Source organism: Anser cygnoides, chromosome 13 (assembly GCF_040182565.1).
Source record: "Anser cygnoides isolate HZ-2024a breed goose chromosome 13, Taihu_goose_T2T_genome, whole genome shotgun sequence".
In the NCBI taxonomy this organism is placed as follows: domain Eukaryota; kingdom Metazoa; phylum Chordata; class Aves; order Anseriformes; family Anatidae; genus Anser; species Anser cygnoides.
The window spans coordinates 14523320-14542477 of NC_089885.1; the positions used below are offsets into that span (position 1 = coordinate 14523320).

Here is a 19158-nt window from a genome sequence, read left to right on the forward strand (position 1 = left end):
CACAGTGAGGAAACCTGAGTGTCCAGGCTGTATTAGTTAGCTTCATAAAAGACAATCCCTCTTCCAGAGGAGCTTTGCTCACCGCTGTCCTGAGACCATCGTGGCTGCAACAGCCCTGCCTCTTCTTTAGGGGCTTTCTGAGGTCCTGATGTGAGTAATATGTGGGCATTTTTGGGGGTTGCAGGAAAACGCTGCTGCCTTGAAGGTGCTGTGGCCAGCAGAAAGAAAGTGTTTTCCCCAAACTGTGCAGGCCAGGGCTGCATTTGGCTCAGCTCAGCAGCAGATGCTGCTGGTGCCTTTCCTTGCCCAGGTGCCTCACTGTCTGTCAGTCATGCGTTTGGGGTTAAACAAGCCAAATCCAGAGACTGGAAGAAGAAGAAACCATCCAGATCATCAGATCATCCAGATCATCAGATGCTGCTGGTGCCTTTCCCTGCCCAGGTGCCTCATTGTCTGTCAGTCATGCGTTTGGGGTTAAACAAGCCAAATACAGAGACTGGAAGAAGAAGAAACCATCCAGATCATCAGATCGGCAGGGACCAATGTGTATCTTCTCCTCTGCCTTAGCACAGGGTATTTTTTCCAACAAATTTCCTGCTGCTGCAGGCACTCTCGGGGTGATCTCCATTCTGCCTGGAAATTAGGGAAACTGAGGCAGAGGGAGGAGAAAAGCAGGTTAAGGTGGTTTAGCACGTGTCTCTACGGGTTGTGTGAACAGTCCCAGCACCAAAACCAAGCAAGTGAATTGGTGCTACTTGTGCAGCTGTGGGTGGTTAAGCAGCAAAGCTCACAGGGCTCCCTGACTGCCACAGTGAGTGCTCCCAGCTGCAGGGGGGAGAGAAGCTGGGGCAGGATGTGTGCGCTGGGGGAGCTTCTGCTGATCCTGTGGTACCAAGCAGCAGGCGATAATGTGAGTTAAATGGTCTACTTTTTGAGTTTTTCTTCTCTGAATGGGGTCCTAGGAAAGAGGAGGGTGTTCGTGGCAGCGCTTGGGCACAAGGGTTGCCTGGTCAGAAGTGGGGAGGTGGGAGCTGGCTTCTGGGGCTCCCTGCAAGCTGGGGGTGCCTCTGGGCTGGGAGGGTGGCTGTGCTGTGGTGGGGCCTGGCAGGGTGTCCCCAGGCTGCCATGGCACTGCCACAGTACGGGGCACTGGCCCTGCAGGGCCTCAGGGTGGGGAAAGGGTTGTCCGGAGCCTGACTGAGACCAAATAACTTTGGGGTGAAGTGCCTAAACTGTGAAACTTAAAGTGAGCGATGCGTGCTCCCTCTGTGAGCAGGGAGGTTTCTGTGCCTCGAGTGTCAAACCAGGAGGAGGGGGCTTACCTCATGGTGGCAGTGAGGGCAGGTGCCTGGCCCTCAGAGGTGGCAGGGCAGGCGTGTTCCTGCCATGGGTGCCGCGGTGTTGTGGGTGACACCAGCTTTTGGTTGCATAGGCGAGGTGACTGGCGGTTGTGCCACATCTAGCTCTTGTCCTGTCGTGGTGTGGCCAGCGGGGATGCATCTATAACATGTTCGGAGCTTGCACTACGTGGAAGAGTGGGCTGAGGTGGCTGTGGGCACGGTCCTACCTGCAGGCCTTACAGGACAATGCGATGGGGGATGCAGGGAGGGTGATTTTTACCTCCCGAACTTCTGACTGTACCCCATAACGTTATGGAAGAAAGTTCTTTTGGGGTCTCTGAAAGGGTCTACAGGCCAAACTCAGCAAGGGCTCCTACCTCCCACTCCCTCTTTGCACGTCAGATGCTGGGGGTGCTCGTTGCAGGCAATCCTCTGTACGTGCTGACTGGGGGTGTCTGGCCTTCACAAACGTGCTTGCTGCCTACTGGGGATCTCATTAGCTGCTCCTTGGGACCCAGCCACAGGGATGGGCCCCTTTATTTCCCCCTTCTTCAGGCTCTGAATGACTCTGGAGTTTTCTTCCTTCTCTTTCCCTTAATGAGCTGTGCTGCATGGAGCTACGAGGGGAACGTGCAGGCACGGATCTCTTGGCTGAAAGAGTCTAATTGCTAGAATAGGAATGAAATAGCCATTAGAGCATTTGCTGCTAATTAATTATTGTTTGTGGCTGCTCAGAAGCGGGAGGGTACAATTGTGGTGTAACAGACTTAACAGTGCTCAAAGAACTCCTGTTTATAGCTAGGGGACCTGAATGCTGATGATTACTGGGGATGTGTTGTGCTGATCTCCTATGCTAAGGACCCCCCCTGTTTTTTCACCTTTTTGACAAAGTTTTATGTTTCCCTGCTTGCTTGTTTTAGCTAGTCTAAAATGGCTGGTGTCTCCTTTACCAGTCAAACTGTGCATGGTAGGAAGTATCAAAGAACTAGTTAACCTGCAAGCCTGCTTAATAACGTCACAAAAAAAATTATTGTTACTAAATACAGGACGTATCTTTTGTCTGGCTTCCTCACTTCTTAGTTTGGAAAAGGTGGAAAGCTGGTGGGGAGAAGAGGAGAAATCTGCACACAGAACCAGCAGACTGATGGCTGACAACAAGTGCTTGTGATTTACAACGGGGTAATTTTCCAGCTGCCATAGTTTGTGTTAGCACAAACGAGAATTGATGGCAGCTTGAGTTAACAGTCTGTGCGGAGAGGAACTGGCACATGGTGGCTTTGATCTCCTCTGCCACAGGAGCAGCCGCTCCTCCAGCCACCCAGAAGGAGCTGGTGAGCTCTGGCCCTGCTGCAGCTGCCTGGACAAAGTGGGAAAGGTGCACAAGTGTTGGAGCAATCCCTGGTAAGGACCGAGTGGAGCAGTGCCCAGCAAGTGCCCAGGATGGCTGGGAGAAAACTTCCTCTTGCTTTCCCTTGATTCCTCCATGTGCTGCTTCTTTCCAGCCCCGACGCCTCACTCCTCTGCTGCGCAGGGCACCCCAAACCCTGTCTGTGTTGTGCCACTTCTTCTGTATCATGCCTTGCTCCACAAAGCACTGGTGGAACAGTGAAAGATAGTAAATATATTCCAATATGTGATGTGTTGCCAAACATCAGGATGATGTTGAGCCTATTGGACAAGGAGCCGGATGGAGAGGGGGTGGTTTGAAGCAGGATTTAAAAAAAAAAAAAAGAAAACATCTGTGCTCCTCTCCCTTGCTAATTGCCAGGGGATATTTGGGGGACTCCACCTAGCCCTATCTCCGTGAGGATGCAGATGCTAGGGCAGGAGCGTTGTCCCTGCGGAGCTGGAGTAAGGTGGATGCTGTGGTCACGGTGGTGCCCGCCTGTGTGCATGGGGCTGCCCGGCAGCAATGGAGGCGTGATCAGTGGGGCGCTAACGTAGTGCGTGGGGAGAGCAGCACCGAACGTGGGGCAGGCTGAGGCTGCACGTGGTTCCCAGGCGGGGCACTCCGCTCTCCATGAGGCACCCTTAATTCTATGTTGGATGATTTTCTCAGCTCTAGCTGCTATGTAAAGAGGTTTTATTCCAATGTGGTTTATTTTCAATAGTTAAAGGGGATAATAGTACAATTACAGGTAAAGTATATTGCTTATAGTGTAAATATTCTTTGTTTTAAGATTTTCCCCAAAGTTCTTCAGTAGTTCTTGTTAGGAAATATGACACATACCAGTCTTTCAAAAGTGGCAGTGAGAGGAGCTACTGGGAGGAGTCTGAAGTACATAAATATGATTTTTTTTTTTTTAAATTAAAAGTTCACTCTCTGGCTGTTTCTTGCCATGGTGTCTGGCTAATTATCATGTTACCAAAGGAATGCACAAACCTGCAAGCCTTGGTGTTTGGAGTGTCTTGACAGGTCTGCTTTTTTTTATTTTTGATGGAAATAGATGTAACTTTGCTATTACCAGTCTGGTTCTCTTTTAAATTTTGAATTACTTTTTTTTTTTTTAAACTAATAGTCTGTTTTATGTAAACCTCTTAGAGATTAGGAGTTGATTTCAAAGATCATCCTCTATAAAGTCCCTTGATCATATTTTATGGTTCCTGTGACTCATGGGTGTAATCTCATATCCCTGGGATATTTATGACATGTTCGCCTAATTCCCCATGGTAGCTAATCTCACTTCTCTACCTTAAAAATATTAAAATATCTTTAAAGCAAGACTGGTAAAAAGGCAACTTTTACAGCCAATCTTCAGCTCCAATTGCTCCTGCTGGGGAAGTCATAATGATGAATTTGTGACATAATTTCTGCGGCAACATGCTGGGATTTCATAAATGGGGATAGTGATTATAGAGCAGGATCAGGTGAAGCTGGATTGTGATGGAAAAAGCCCTGATTCAAATGCAAATTGTTCAATAATGGCATAGGGGATACCAGAAATTACTGGCAATTTATTTTATTTGGGTTAAGCTCCTCATTCAGTCTTCTCCGGTCAGAAAGTCACTCTTTTAAGGAAACAAGCAAAAGAAATGGCTAGAAAACAAATCTTCCTCCTCTTGAGAGAATGAAATTGTTCTAATTCACTAATAATTAATCAGTTAGTGTAATTGTTATTAACGTTCAGCATTTCTATGACTCGTCCTATTCATGGCTCTCCAAGTGCTTCACAGACCCTAATTGATTCCACCTTCCCTGGAGCAGGATCCCATAATCTACCCCAATTTCTGGAGACGGCGAGGAGCACAGGCACAGAGGCTAAATGATTTTCCCGAGGTTGGACAGGGAGCTGGCGTTCAGGTGTACATTTCATAGACCAGCCTCTACCTAGCTGGGTTTCGGCAGTCGGGCGGTGAATGCGGGCACCACGAGGCGATGTGATGCTGGTTGCAGCCTTGGAACAAATCTGGCAGCGTTCAGCTGTCCGGCACGAGGAGCGAGAGCTGGTGCAGCTGCCACCAGCCCCATGGGCACGTGTCAGCAGTGACACCAGCAGAACCGGCTGCTAGTTGGTTATTCTTCATGACATTAGAAGCAAGCTGGCTTGTTTGGGGTGGCTTTTTTTTTTTTTCCCAAATAGCTTGGAATTTAAACTGTTTAGCCAAGGATTAAACTAATTGCTTCTGCAAAATGCTGTTCCCACACCATCTAGCGCGCATCTGTTAAGTGGGGAGGGATAACTGAACCAGTTGCCAGATGGTCCCCTGGATTTGAGTGGCCAGGAGCCAAGGAGCTGCCAGTTGGCGGTTTGTGGGGTTCTAGCAAAGAAGTCACGCTACGTGCACATTCCCCTCGGTTACTCCTTTCTGCCTTAATGAAGATACTGTCTAATGCAATAAAGCAGCCATTAGCCTCCTCCCTGCCCTCCCCTCTCCCCAAAAGCAGCCAGTTTTTAAAGTCTGATCTGATCTGACTGGAGCAGGCTTTTCCAGGAGCTTGGGTTCTCTGCACGCTATGTGTGCAAATGCACTTTCTCAAGTACACGAGGTATTCAGCCTCCTGCCCGCCAGCTGCCTCTTTCTGCCCTGTAACAGAAAGGTGCCGTCACAATGCAACTGCTGTTTGAAAGTGTTTGCACCTTTATCGGTAGCAAGTCAGGAAGACTTCATTGTTTACCCTTGATTAGTCAATGACACCTCCAAAAGACATTAGCAGTTTTAAACTCCAACCCAGGAGTTGCATGTAATGCTTTGTCCAAAAAGCACATCATATTTGCTGTGCTTGAAGGAAGGCAGTCGTGCACTGGTGGAAGGGAGTGTTAGATCGGCGTCTGAAAGGCTGCCTGTAGTAGGTGAACCCCAGCACCCTTGTTTAAAATTCAGAGCATCTTTCCTGGGGCTGCACCACTGCTTGGGAACCTCGAGGGTGACAACCAGGCAATGTGTTTTGTGTGGGACTGCTGCTGGGGCCAGCCCTGGCACCCAAAATCTGACCAGGACTCGGGTCTTGTTTGGTTTCTGACAATGCAGAGCTAGACCAGAATGGGGATCGCGTGTGGTGGGTGCTGGAGTCGCTTCCAGGTGTAGGACTGCTGGCTCCCCGGGGACGCTGGTGCCTGGCTCTTGCTGCTCCCTGGGATGTAGAGTGGTGATGGCCAGCCTGAGCTGTGTTTCCACTCAGTCTTTGTGCTGGCAAGGCTTCCTCTTGCCTAGGAGTCACAGGAATCCAAAGCTGCATGCTGGGATAGGGAGGGACGGAGCTGGGAGCAGGCGTTTTCTTTTTGGCAGAGTGTTTACTGAGAAATATAAGGTTTATGTGATTTATGTTGAAGTCCACAGTATGAATACTTTGCTGGATTCTCTGCGGTGTGGTACGGTGCTGTTACTTTCCTGCCTGGGTTGAAGTTGGCATGCAGTAACGTGCACAAATCCGCCAGGATGAAATCCTGGTCAGTAAAAATAATTAATAAAAGCAGTGGGTGCATTTGGGAGGTGACTGTAATCAAATCCAACAGCTCTGGAAAACCAGAGCCTGGAATTTAAGAAGCGTTTGGACTGTGCACTTAGTCACATGGTCTAAAATTTTGGGTAGACCTGTGTGGTGCCAGGAGTTGGACTCGATGATCCTTATGGGCCCCTTCCAACTCGGGATATCTTATGATCTAGAGCCTGCAGTGGCCCATAGGGAAGCTCCCACCGAAGCGGGTGGATTTTACAAGTGGAAAGTCCCTCCCTCGGGGGGGGGTTTGCCTGTGCTGCCCTGCAAAGGGAAGGGCCATGGGCTCTGCCCACAGCTGCCACAATGAGTATGGAGCGGAAAGCACCCGACTTGAGGCGAGTTAGCTAAAAAGGGGCTTTGCTCTTCGAGGAGGTCTGGTGTGGTGCATTACAGAACGTTTTCCCCCCTTACACCAGTAGATGTGTCGCCGCCTGGCTGGGTGACCCTGCTGGAGCGGGGGCTGCAGGGCGCGGGGCTGCCGAGCTCTCCTTGGAGACAGCCGCACGGAGGGAGCGTGCAGCAGACTGAGTTACAGGCTTTGAGGAGAATTTACAGCTTCAACATTAAAAAGCACTTTGGCAGCGGAAAGTTTGGGTTTTGGTTTGCTGTCAAAAAAGCGGTGGAAGCGGACAAGTTCCAACCAAAACCACTTGCTGGTGGGGAAGTCAGCAACAGTTCCCTCTCTTTCCATCTATAAGTGAGAAAGAATCACAGCGTTTCCAAAGCCTTCTCTGCCTAGGACAGACCCAACCATTTGGCTCTGTTGATGAAGGAGTTAAATGGAGTGCTTAGCAACTGGGGGGTGAATTCCTTTTTCCTTAAAGAAGGGGTTTGGTAAGAGGAAGAGGTGGGGGGGGGGGGGGGGGTGTGTGCCCCCAGTGTTGGGCTCACAGCTTACAAACCTACCCAGGGCTGCTGAGAAACTCCTGGTGTTGCAAAGTAGTGGCTGCCTCCTGCTGTGGTCTGTGCTGATGGAGAGGGGCTCTTTGGGCCGAGGTCCTGCCCTGGGCATGAGGAAGTAAAAGAGCCCCTTGCTCTGTGCCTGGGGGGGGATTTTGCCAAGTCGGCCCAGCCTTCAGGAGAGGCAATGCCTGTGTGGAGGCTCACTTGGGACGCAGCATCGCTTGGAGAATGTTTGCGCGGCTCCTAGCACAAGCAGGGCCAGCACTGAGAGGCGTCTTGTATAGGCAAGAGAAATAGCTCTGGCCCCAGAAAGCTTTATTCCAGCCTCTCTCGGCTTGCCATGGAGCGCTGGGGTGTGTGGCAAGCCCTGACAGTGCCTCTCACTCAGTGGCTTCCCTGGGCAGGAGCTGCATGGGGATGAGAATAGCACAGGGCTATATACGGAGATGTTTGTGTTGCGGTTAAAACCCACGTCCTTTTGTTCCTCCTCTGGAGGAACGGGATGTTCCCTGCCAAAGCACCGTCCTCTGGAGGAATGATGCCTGCTGGCACTGCTGCCCTGTCAGAAAGAGCCCCAGGAGTTGCGGGGCACCTATGCCTTTTCCCACTAAAGCCGGAGCAAAGGGGAAAGTCTTCTGGGAAAAATATGCCTAAACACCTGGGGTTTGGGTAGGGATGTGGGCAGGAGCAGGGGAGGCAGTAGAGGTGTGCATGGAGGATCTCTAATTGCTTTTCATTCTCACCTGGGGGATGTTCATGCCCCGGCCCCAGGAGTGCATGGAGCTGGCTTATGGATGCAGCCAGCGCTGCGCTGTGCTGGATGTGGCCCTGGGCCTGCTGGCAGCTCAGGGCTTGTGCAGGCAATGATGCAGACTGAGGGTGAGGAAACAAATGCAGTAGAAAAGAGGCGCTTCTATTCCTGGCAGTGGCTGTCGGGGACGTTGTGGATGCTTTGGCACCCTTTTTGCAATGTCTGTGCTGTCAGCGCATTTCGGTGTGCAGGGGGTCCCACAGGAGGGGTAAGCAGCAGTGGGGGTAGCAACAGGGGAGGGGCTGGGACCCTCCTGCAGCGGAGGGATGGTTCCAGCTGAGCCTTTCGGACCTCCCAACAAAGAAGGGTGTTGGGTGGGGGAAGACGATTGGGTTATTCTTTTCCTCTGGTAGCTGTGAGCCTCTGGTGGAGGGTTGGAGCTGGCCTGTGGCAGGAGCTGCTGGACCACATCCATTGCAGTGTGGTGGCTCTCCTGGCATCCCTCCTGCCTCACCCCACACCGCCCTTTTTCTTGTGCCTGCTCGGTTTCCCCTGCTCCTGCCTGCAGCTCACACATGCGACACTGGGGGAGGACAAAATGTGCGTGTGGTGCTGGAGGAAGGAGGAGGTGAACGGAGATTTGAGCTCAGAAAGGAGTTTGGTCTGCTGTGCACTTGTAGGGATGCAGATAAGGTCTCGGCTGAACTTTCTGAGGAATATAAAGTAGAAAATAGCGTGCTGACTGTCAAGCGCTCTGTGCTGCTGCTTGGATGTTCAAAGGGCAGGGCCCAGGGGGTGCCCTAGGAAGAATATTGGATATATCACCAAGTCAGTGCACGTGGGTGTGCAAACTCCATTGGTGCAGTCATGCTCTGACCTGCAGGTCCCTGGGAAGGGAGCTGGTGCACCTCTGTCCTTGGGAAGCACTTCTGAGAAATACAGGATGAAAAGTGAAACATGCCTTTATGGTTGTTTTTAAGGATGAATCAAAGAGATAAAGGCAAACTGAGATACTGAGAAGGTGCACATATGGAAGAAGCTCCTTTATTGAAATTACAGGCACACAAATCCAGAAAAGCCTCATGGGTTGGGTCTAAGAAGCTTACCAAAATCAGCACCTAATCAGTGTGATCCGTCCTTGCCCGGGCTACAGGGTAACTGACCTTCAGAAACTCAGGCCTGGGATGAGCATGGCAATCCCTGGCAGCACGCGAGGAGCCCTGCTCTGCAGGGATGTGACCTGGGTCAGAAGAGTGAAGGAAATGGTCAGGGCAAGTACAAACCCCAGCCCCTCGGAGTCCCAGCTCCCTGAGACAAAACTGAGCTGCGATGCTCACAAAAGTTTCCTCAGAAATGATTGATTGTGAAACGTTAGCTTTGGTGTCTGTACCCATCCATTGCATTTTCACCAGGTACAGAGGCTAAGGTTTGCCATAGCAGTTCTGCACAGAGGATCCTTGCAGAATGTGAAAGCCCCATGCAGCTTGGAAATGCCAGCCTGGCTTTTTGCAAGCCGTCCTGCTGTGCAGAGCTGCGTCACTGTCATGCATCCAAGCCATTAACGTGCAAGGAAATCTGGGAGATCATCACTCGGAGCTCCACGTCTTCCACGTAACGGTCTTGATTCCTCCCAGCTCATTTGGAATGTGTTTGGGGGTCAGATGAGAAATGGAGTGGGATCAGTTAGCCTGGGGGAAGCTCCCACTTACGTGCGTTTCTCTCTTTCCAAAAAGAAGACTACAGCATATGCATGCATAGCAGAAAGTGGTCTGGGTGAAGAATGCGCCCTCAAAGCAATTCCAGTTCTGTCTTGGGGATGCGCCTTGCGTTTTGCATACACTGAACTTGGTCCAACATGCTCTGCATGTTCGAATATGGCTTCATGAGCACGTTCAAATGAGAGACTAGTATTAGTAGGCACTCTCGCTTCAATTTATGCTAAAAGCCAACAGATGGGGGAAGTAAAATGCCAGGAAACCAGGCCCCCGATCAGGTGGTGTTAGCTGTGCTCATACTGTATTTAGACAATAGGCTGTATTGCGTATTTGGAGACTGATCTTGTGAAAATGAAACCCTGCTGGTGCTAACCCACAGAGGCTTTGCACACTGGGAAAATGGCCAAATTCCTCTGGAAAATTGTGAATCTCCAGCTGGGGGAATTAATGAAAATTCACTTTTGCCAAAAAGCAGAATTTCATCTTTTTGCATGACAGAGTGGCTCTTGCTGCTGGAGATTCCCCCTCTCCTGCCACCCCATCTCGTGCACACATGGCAGTCAAATACCCAAAACTGCTGCAGGGAAGAAGAGTAATTTGTTCCTTGTATCTGCTAGGGCTAAGGCAAGGAGTCAGGGGTTTGGGCTGCAGCAGGAACGTGTGGGCTTCATGCCTGGAAATCCTTCTGAGATGTTAGGAGTCACCAGGGATGGGATTGCCCAGGGCATTTCTGGCACTGGAGGGCTTGAGGACAGCATGGTAAATGTGTTTGCAGGGATGCAGGCTTACATGATCTTGAGGCAGGGGAACAGACCAGGGAATCTTTCATCTTGCCCCATTCCCTATAATTTCTGAGATGGCTGGAGGAGATGGCTGGCTGTGTAGCTCTCCTGCTCCCAGCGCTGGCCTCATCCCTGAGTTCCTTTGTTTCTGGAGAGCTTTGTAATGGGTTGGCTGTTTGGTGGTTGGATCTGGCTTGGTTTTGACCCTTCTGCAACCCTTTCTCTCCAGCCAATGCGAGACTGAGCTTTTACTCTTCATACCAGCTGTGTTAAACGAGCTCCCAAAAAATCCTCTGCTCCATCCTATCTGCTTGCTCAGGCTGACTTCAAGGAGACCAAATTTGCAAGGGCCACATGCATGAGGCAGGATCTCTAGAGAGCAACAACTCATCCATGGTCAAGACTTTCAGGAAACTTTGACCTAAATAACTTTCCCAGACTAGTTTTCTTAAGTTTTCTTCTCTAATTTCCAGCACGTGGTTCCTGAAGTGGGTGTGCATTTCCCTTGCATTATGCGAGGAAAGGAGAGGAGCTGAGCTAGACTGCAGCAGCTGGGCTGTTGACACAGGCAAGATAGCCAAGCAACTCATACAGACACCAATCCTGTCCCTGTTTTGGCTTTTGAAGTGCAGTATGAACGCTTGAAGGATTTAGCTCTTAGCAGAGCTTGTTTACCTTTTTCTGAGTAGAAACCTGATCAGTGTTCTTGTAAAGCCACGTGCTATCTTCAGCAGCTCGTGGTGAAGTTTCTTGTCGATCTCTCTTAGTCAAACTGTCTGATAATCACAACTGGAACGTGAAGCCAGTTTTATCTTCAAATGCAATAGTTACATGTGGAAGGGAGAATATAGCAATGTGTCGCTGTATCATGTCCTGCAGCCCTGCTGAAGGAGAGCAGGCAGGAGAATGATCTGGAGGATGGGGCACAGCTGTGCTGGAGACAAGCGCTGTTCTTCCTTTTAAAATCCAACCTTTGTCTTTGGTACTGGATTATTTTTTTTTTTTTTATGGTGGGAAAAGAGGGGAAATTCTGATTTGTATTGTGAATGGGTGGGGGGAGATCTGGGATTACGCCTTCCGTGTCTATCTTGAAGGACTTGCAATGGGTTGCACTTGGGGGAAATCTGCCTAACTAAAAAGACAATATCTGGGCCTACAGTTTCAACCTCCTTGAACTATATTGTGTGCTCCCTGATGAATAACCTGCAGAAGGGTTTTTGTCTGTAGGGGAAGGCATGTGGCAGTGCAGTTGTAGCCAGGGACGAGTGAGGGCCTTGCTTCTAGCTCAGGTATGTGGCAGTAGCTCACGTGCATGCCTCCAGCAGGTGAGTTTGCCCGGTCTGGGACTTGGGGTTTGGGGAGCCTGGTGGCAGTGGCCCATAGAGGCACCGAGAGTTGCTGCAATGCTGGTGGGTGGCCAGGTGGGAACCTCCCCTTGCTTCTCCCTTTGCATGGGAGGTATGTTCCTGTGGGGACCTTTTGGCACCTTATACGAGGGCTTCCTTGCGGATCCCTGGCCACTGTGGGCTCTGCAGTGACTGTGGAGCTCCTGGGGCCAGCACCCTGCCTGCAGCTTGGGAACTGCCACACCGCCTTTAACAAATAGAGGCTGCGGGGAGAAATGAGAACATCTTTAACCACCCCAGAGAGATTTGGGTCGTGCTTATGACTTGGATGTTTGCTTGATGAACAGTGAATTGACGCAGTCCCCCCTGCCCCTTTCCAGCCCTTGGGAACCACTTGTGAAATGAATAGCAATTGTTCTCTGCTCAATTAGTCATCCCTAAGTGAATGCCTCGTGGTGGCCGTCCCCAGAAAGGCGTGCAATTGATGCATTTCACCAATGGCTACACCAGAAGGATCTCTCTTTGCATGGCAAAGTACAGGGAAAAGATACAATGGCTGCGAAGTTGTCCTCGGCCTCTCGAGAGGAAGCGTGCTGCAGTTGTTGTACTGGGTGCTGCTGAACCAAGCGCGGTGCTCTTGAAACATATTGAGCTTATTAGAAGTGCATGTCGACTCTGGGACTTCGGTCTGACTGCGTGGCAAAACAGTTAGGCCAACGAATATGTGATAATGTTTTTTATAAATGTGATAATTAGATAAAAGAAGGGGGAGTTGGAGTTTAGACTCGAAGACACTAATTAAATTCACATTGACAAATCAACATATTGGTCTCATATGGATTAAAGCAGCCCTGAAATGATTCTTTTGTTTAGATTACACTAATTAAATTCACACATTTTGCCAATCACAACAGTTACCTTAAAGCACAGACAGCTGAAGCTAAAGCTCTGAGATGCATTTCAGTGAGCGTGCTGAAGTTGGAGCATTTTTTTGCAGAGCTAATAGCTGAGAATCTTAAGAAATTTGGGGGCTGATAGTTTGTGGAAAATTTTATACCCTCACAACCAAATGCTGTCAGAATGATGCATGCTTTTACTTAAACGCTGAGTGCTTAACTGCAGTTTTAAATTATGCTCACTGATGAGGTAATAAAGTATTTCAGTAAATATGTCTCAGAGGAGAACTTGGGAAGGAAAAAACACACATATTCCCAGTAGCCAGTTTGTTCAGGTCAGTATTTAAAAACCATAGGTCACACATCAGAGAATTATGGCCTGCTGCTGGCAATATTTTTGGAAGTTAGGACTTCATAAATATATCAGCTACTCAATGCAGGGCTGCCCCACAGCAGCTTCTGAGCAAAAGCCAAGGGATATGAGCTTAAAAAAAAAAAAAAGTTAATATATGTTTCTGCAATAGCCAGTTTCTTTCAGGTTAAGGCTTACAAGGCTGCTTTTTGGGCGCAGGGCACCGGGCTGAGCACAGCCCTGGTACCTGAGCAGCAGCTGCTGGCTGTCCTGTACAGGCAGGGTGGGTGAATGCCTTGAAGGTGCTTGTAGGGCTGCAGGCTGGTCTGAGGGCACAGAGCATCCTTCCCTACAACACCGCTGCCTTTCCGTCCTCCTGCAGCTGGAGGGGACCCTGACCACGGCCTGGGCTGGAGGCTTTTCCCCATCAGCACTGCAAGGCTGTGTTTGGCACTGCACAGTCTGGACAAACCACGTCTCCCATCCTTAAGGACAAAATCTCAGTGCAAGCAAGCCTCGCTGCCTTTCCTCCAAGGTGTGAGGCCCCCGCAACAATCCCGAGTCATCACCGTCTAGTCATCAGCAAATATTCTATTTTCTGTCAGTAAACACAATTTAAGCACTTAGCAGCTAAGCTTCTTAAGATTCATAGCTGATGAGGGAGCAATTAGGACAGGATTTTAATGAATACACACGAACTGGGGGGCTCCCGTGGGGGGAACGGCGAGGTTCGCGAGCTCGGTCTAGAAAAGCGTTCAGACACGCAGCAGTAAAACACACTTTAACAGGAACTCTTTACTTTGGGGCTAATTATACTAATCTTTGCTGTGTTATCTGTTTAAACTCTGGCTGTCAAGCAGGCAGCTGGCCCAGCTCCTGCCCGTGGCTGCCCCTGCAGCCACCCGGAGTGGGGAGAGGGGGGTTGCACAGCGACTGGTGTGTGCTATTGCAACAACTTCCAGTAGTCGAGGAAATAGGGTGAGACTTTTTCTGTCTGCGTGCCTCCCAGAAGGTTTGATAGTCACAGGGTTCGATGACTTCTGTGCTTCTGTGGAGAGACTCGGGCTTTTTTTCACGTCAGGTGTTTCCAGCTGCAAGTGACGGTGAGACTGCGGGGCAGTGGGAAACCAAAGGCAAAGGGCCCTGCTTGGGGAGGGGAGGGTGGCAGTGCTTTTCACGAGTAGGTTTTCATCTTTTTTCCTTTTTCTTAAAGCACCAAGATTCGGACTGGACGTAGAGTGCTTTAGAAATGCAAATTTCATTAGTTTCTCTCTGCCGTCAGTGCAGGTGAATTGCGTATCACGCAAGTGATGCAGGCACATAGGGTAAAGGAGCACCTTGGTGGATAAAATCAGCACCTCTGGGTCTCCTCCCTCCCTGCTCTGCTTTGAGCAGCTGTGGGGGCAGCTGGGTGAGGGCTTGTGCCTAGGGATGGTGCTGTGCCCCGCGTCCTCCTAGCCACAACGTGGGTTACTCATGGGGAAGGACAGGGGATGGCATGGTGGCTTTCCGTGTAGTGACCAGCTCCAGGGCCCATTGCAGTGCAACATGTGGCAGCTGTAGGTCCTTGTCAACTTCAAAGGCCTTTACAGATGTTAATTAACTAATCCTGCCTAATGTGATCTGTTTGTCAGTGACTTACGCTTGCTCATCCACAGCCACGCTGGGGAGTGGGTTGGCTGTTGCTGCGTGGGTAAGGTAAGGGGTCATCCTGGGGATTGTCCGATAGCACTCCTTGTGTTTTTTTTTTAATTTATTTTTTGAAAAGATATGGGTTAATTGCAATAGAGGGCTTCTGGGATGCTCAGGCTCTGGCTGGCGGGGTGCCAGACAGGGAGGTGGCACCGGGTACCCAGGTGGGACCCAGCAGGGCACTGACCCCATGGCACTTGTGTCTCTGGGGTGGGCAAAAGCTCCTGTTGGAGCACCTAAAGCTCCTTAAAGCCCCTGGCTTTGTCTGGGCATACCGCGGGGGTTGCTGCAGCTAAAGCTGCAGTTCTTGTTCAGCTCTGCTGGTGACAGTGTTGTCTGAGCAAAAAGCTGCGGCCCCTCTCAGTGCTGCGGTTGCGTCCGTGGGACAGCCTGGCTGGGGACAGACAGACAGCATGGGCCAGGGGGTGGGAGAGGAGGCCGGGTTGGAATGGGAGGAAACAGGTAAGGAGGAGGGAAGATGAGCAGGAAGATCAGAGAAATTTTAGCTTAACACCCAGACACTAGGTTTACTAAATTTAGCCAAAGTTCAGACCCATACTGCTATGACCAGCCGCAAAATGTCCCTTGTCCTGGAGAGCGTTCGGGTACTCAGTCTACATGCAGGGAGGTCCCCGAGGTGCTGGGCTGCTTCAGACCTCTGATGGCAGGGATTTTTGTGGCGTTGCACCAAACAGCCATATCGAGATGCTGTACGGTCACATGGAAGCGAGAGGTGGCGGCTGGCCTGGAGCCACCCCAACGCTGGAGGGCAGGAATGCATTCTTTTATCTGTTAGCTCACAGCAGGCATGTAGCACTGTCCAAAACGAGATATCTGCACAAGTTCATGTCCTTCCCATGCCTCGCCGTACCCAGGCACCTCAGCTGTGTAATTCCACCCTGCAGGATCCATCAGAGACAGCGTCCCCAGCCTGCTGCTGGCGGTGAGCTCTGCCTTTGGGCCCGCTGTGAGCAGCCGCCTGGCATGTAAGGTGTGTCAGAATGGTGCGCGGTGAATGGGAACTTTGGGAAGTGGTTAGTTAACGAATTAAATAATTGCACGTTGCCCTTCTCCCTTCATGTAAGCGTAACGAATGCACAGTTCAGGTAATAAGCAGAAACCAAGAGCCCACAGTACCTGCCTCTGGGCTGCGAGAGCAGAGGAGCCCTCGGGGCTTGGTGTGACCCCGGCCTGATTCAGACCATGAATGTCAGCTGGTGCTTCCAGTCCTTGGGAAACCAGGCTGCTCTTAGCTGTCACCTGCCCTCTCCCTTGGCAAGTGTCCCCTTCTACTGATTATCCCTGGAATTTAGATGTAATATGGCTCTAAACATAAATTTTCCCAGCCTGAAGGAGGCTGACAGGTATCTCAGTTGTCTTTTGGGGGGTGTAGCAATTCTTTTGCGGCCGTCTTGCGGGCTTCAATCCTAAAGCTGTCCCTTCTCTTTTTTCAGAGCAAGCTTTTCTCCAAAAAGAGACCATCATAATAATTTGCTTAAGACTCAGATTCACAGCAGCAAGTAAGATATAATTGCACCCTTTGATCTTCAAAGATCTCATCCAGTGTCTGCTGAAGTCAGTGAAAGCCACTCTGCTCGACTTCAATGAATGTTTATGATACACAACTCTGAAATATCCTTCTATTTTATCTATATATGTCTGATGCCTCTCTGCTGAAAATAAACTTCAGTGTTTAAGTTTGGGCATTTTAACATAATTTTACGTGGCATGAAAGTGTTTCATATTTGAACATGAAAGGAGTAAAATTTGTTTGCCCAAAAAAACAACTGCTACTAAAGAAGTGTGTGGCATCAAGCCCAGATCACCTAATAGGAGTTTGTGCAACACTTGTAGCTGCATCAGCATTGCAGAAACAAGTGCTCAGTTGCTAATGAGCCGCCTGCCAAGCAGTGATGCTGCCATCTGAAAACCTTCCTGGTCCTTGGCATCTGCCTGTAAAAGAGATGTACAATATACAAGCCCAGAAAACTATTTTATTTATGCCAGATGAATTTTGCATATAGTCCAGTGTTTTGGCCTACTTTAAAACCAGATCTATCGATGTAAGTGTGCTAAATAATTATATAAGATTTACCTCTGTGTGTGGGTTTAGTGTTTTCCATCTTCAGCAGCAAATGTTACGGACTGGTCCGGAGGGGAAGGTTTTAACAGCATGAGGAATTTGTAATAGAAATCAAATATTAGTACAAGCAAGATGGTATCTTGGCCAAATGAGACTTGATTACATTATTAATCTTGATAGTTATACATGATTTTGTGTGCATGTGATTTGAATACTGGATTAAAAAGCCAGGAGATAAGCCACTAGAATGATTTGGTTTCTTGGGAAATCCCAGTATAAAGGTGCATTTACTACTGATCAAAACTTCCATAGACTCTGGGTAAGCTTACAGGATTTTGTCCTACCTGGATACCGAAGGGGGTCCTTCCCTGCAGAAATCCCATACCGGAGACCCATTGTAGAGGTCACGTGCAGCAAAACAACTTGGCGTGTGCTCAGGCATCCTGGCCACCAAGGGGGAACTGAGCCCCTTGTTGCTGCTAAGCACGTGATCGTGCTTTGATGAGCAGGAATGGTTTTAATGACACACTAATGACTGCCAGCGTTACGGCGTCAGCATGTTTTCTTCAAACGTGTCATCACCTAATGGTACATACCCTCTTGTGTGCAGCCATCACTGGGCCACCTTGTTTTCTCTTTTTCTAGTCTAACTCGTCTCGCCCTATTTTCCTCTGTTATTGCTTTGCACAACTTTGAACACCCCTCTCCATTTTGTGGTGCTTGGGGTCAGGGGAGCATCTGCTTGACCTGATGTGTTAAGAATCCAGTAGGCTGGGCCCCAGACATCTCAAAGACCAAATATCTTGCATTTGGTTGATGTGTTTGACATCTGATAGGTTACTTTTTCTATCCCTCCTTTTAATTTCCTATTTTTGTATGGACTAGTTTAATGGGGGGGAAAGTCTGTGTTTAGTTTTTCTATATTCACTTTTCAGTGGGATTATTGTAGCTCTCCTACCTGCTTTTTGAAGGCTGCTTGTGGTCTCTGTAGTTCAGCAAAGCAGAGCGCTGCAAGAAAAGGTAACTTCTGTTTTAAAAAAAAATCAACAACAAAAAACAGTGAAACCTCACTTTGCAGACTGATTTTCATTGCAGCAGCACAGTTATTACTCTGAGTCCCTTAGAGTCTGTTAGGAATCTGCTATGAATGGAGAAAAAGCCCCCAGAGAGTCTTTGAAAAGGTAAACACATGCCTGTGTTCAGCGCGTGTGAGGAAAATACGACAGAGCATAATCTGCAGTTAAAATAAGAATTACCAGCTCCTCTAAGAGACTGAGGTTTTAGACCATGTGGAAGGAATAGTGAGTCTTAGTTGTTATCATCCCCTTTGAATTTATCTTCTTAGGCACCTGCTAACTGTTAATTTTGGGACAGTAACAGGATGAGCGTACCTGTGTCTCCTCATGGCATGTAATGCAGCAGTGCTTCGAAGAGCTGAGCCTAAGGCTCTCCATAGAGAGACCAAACTTAAGGACTGCAAGCAATTATTTTAAATGCATGATAATCATTCCATTCATTCCCCGCTCCTTAAAAACAAAGCCCATATTGGTGCATCCCACAGGGATGCTGGTTCCCTGACGGCTCCTGCTCACAAGGTGACAGGTGCTGCACGGGTGATTTTCCTACCAGAAGGATTTAGGCTTACTGTTGTCACCACGTGTGCAAGGCTTTCTTATGTTAGGAGCAATCTTAGGAGCCAGACAGAGCCACTGTGAGACGGATGCTGCTGTGGAGAATGTGCCTGTTGGTGGCAATGGTGTTGCATGTCAGGATTGGGCCAAGACACAGAAACCTAAAGCTGTATCACAACCAAAGAGCACAACTGCCACCAGGAATTTTTTGAGCTCCTGCCATGAAAGATAACATTACATACAGCCGGGATAAACTGGACACAGCTTGGTTTTAATGGTGCAACAGTGACAACCAGTGGCCAGCTGGGCTAATCCAAGATGAGTGCCATCTCTGCAGGCCAGGCTGAGCACCCTGGGGTGGCATTGGCAGGGCTCTGCCCCAGCGGTGGGAGATGGGGGGGTTGCCAGCACCTCCCGCAAGTGGCAGCCTCCCGTGTTTTCTGCTGCAAGGTTGGGTGAGGCGCCAGCACAGTGGCTCTGGGCTGGGTGTCTGGTACCAGGAACCTGGCAGCTGTAACACGGTTTGAGTGTAAATGGCTAGGGCACGGGCAGGGGAAGGGTTTGGGATTAAGCCTCTGATGGCATGGATCTGCTAGTCTGCCAAAACCTTTATTTCCTGATTGCATCCCTGCATGCTGCAAGTGCGTGTGACTTCAAGTACAGCAGAAATGGCGCATGCTTAAAGACTTGCATGGTGCCTCCAGGAAGGAGGGAAGCAACAAATGTCC

The 19158-nt window shown here is 49.5% G+C and overlaps 1 long non-coding RNA gene across 2 annotated transcripts; it reads left to right on the forward strand.

Annotated features, from left to right (window-relative positions):
• The first annotated feature begins 437 nt into the window (after positions 1–437).
• On the forward strand, positions 438–17596 carry LOC125184591 (uncharacterized). Of its 2 annotated transcripts, none has more exons than XR_010834859.1 (3): positions 438–910; positions 15622–15707; positions 16171–17595. It is a non-coding gene; the product is annotated as an uncharacterized lncRNA (long non-coding RNA). The 2 variants fall into 2 exon arrangements; XR_007168862.2 differs by lacking the exon at positions 438–910 and adding an exon at positions 11521–14722 and having other exon boundaries at positions 16171–17596.
• Positions 17597–19158: the final 1562 nt, after the last annotated feature.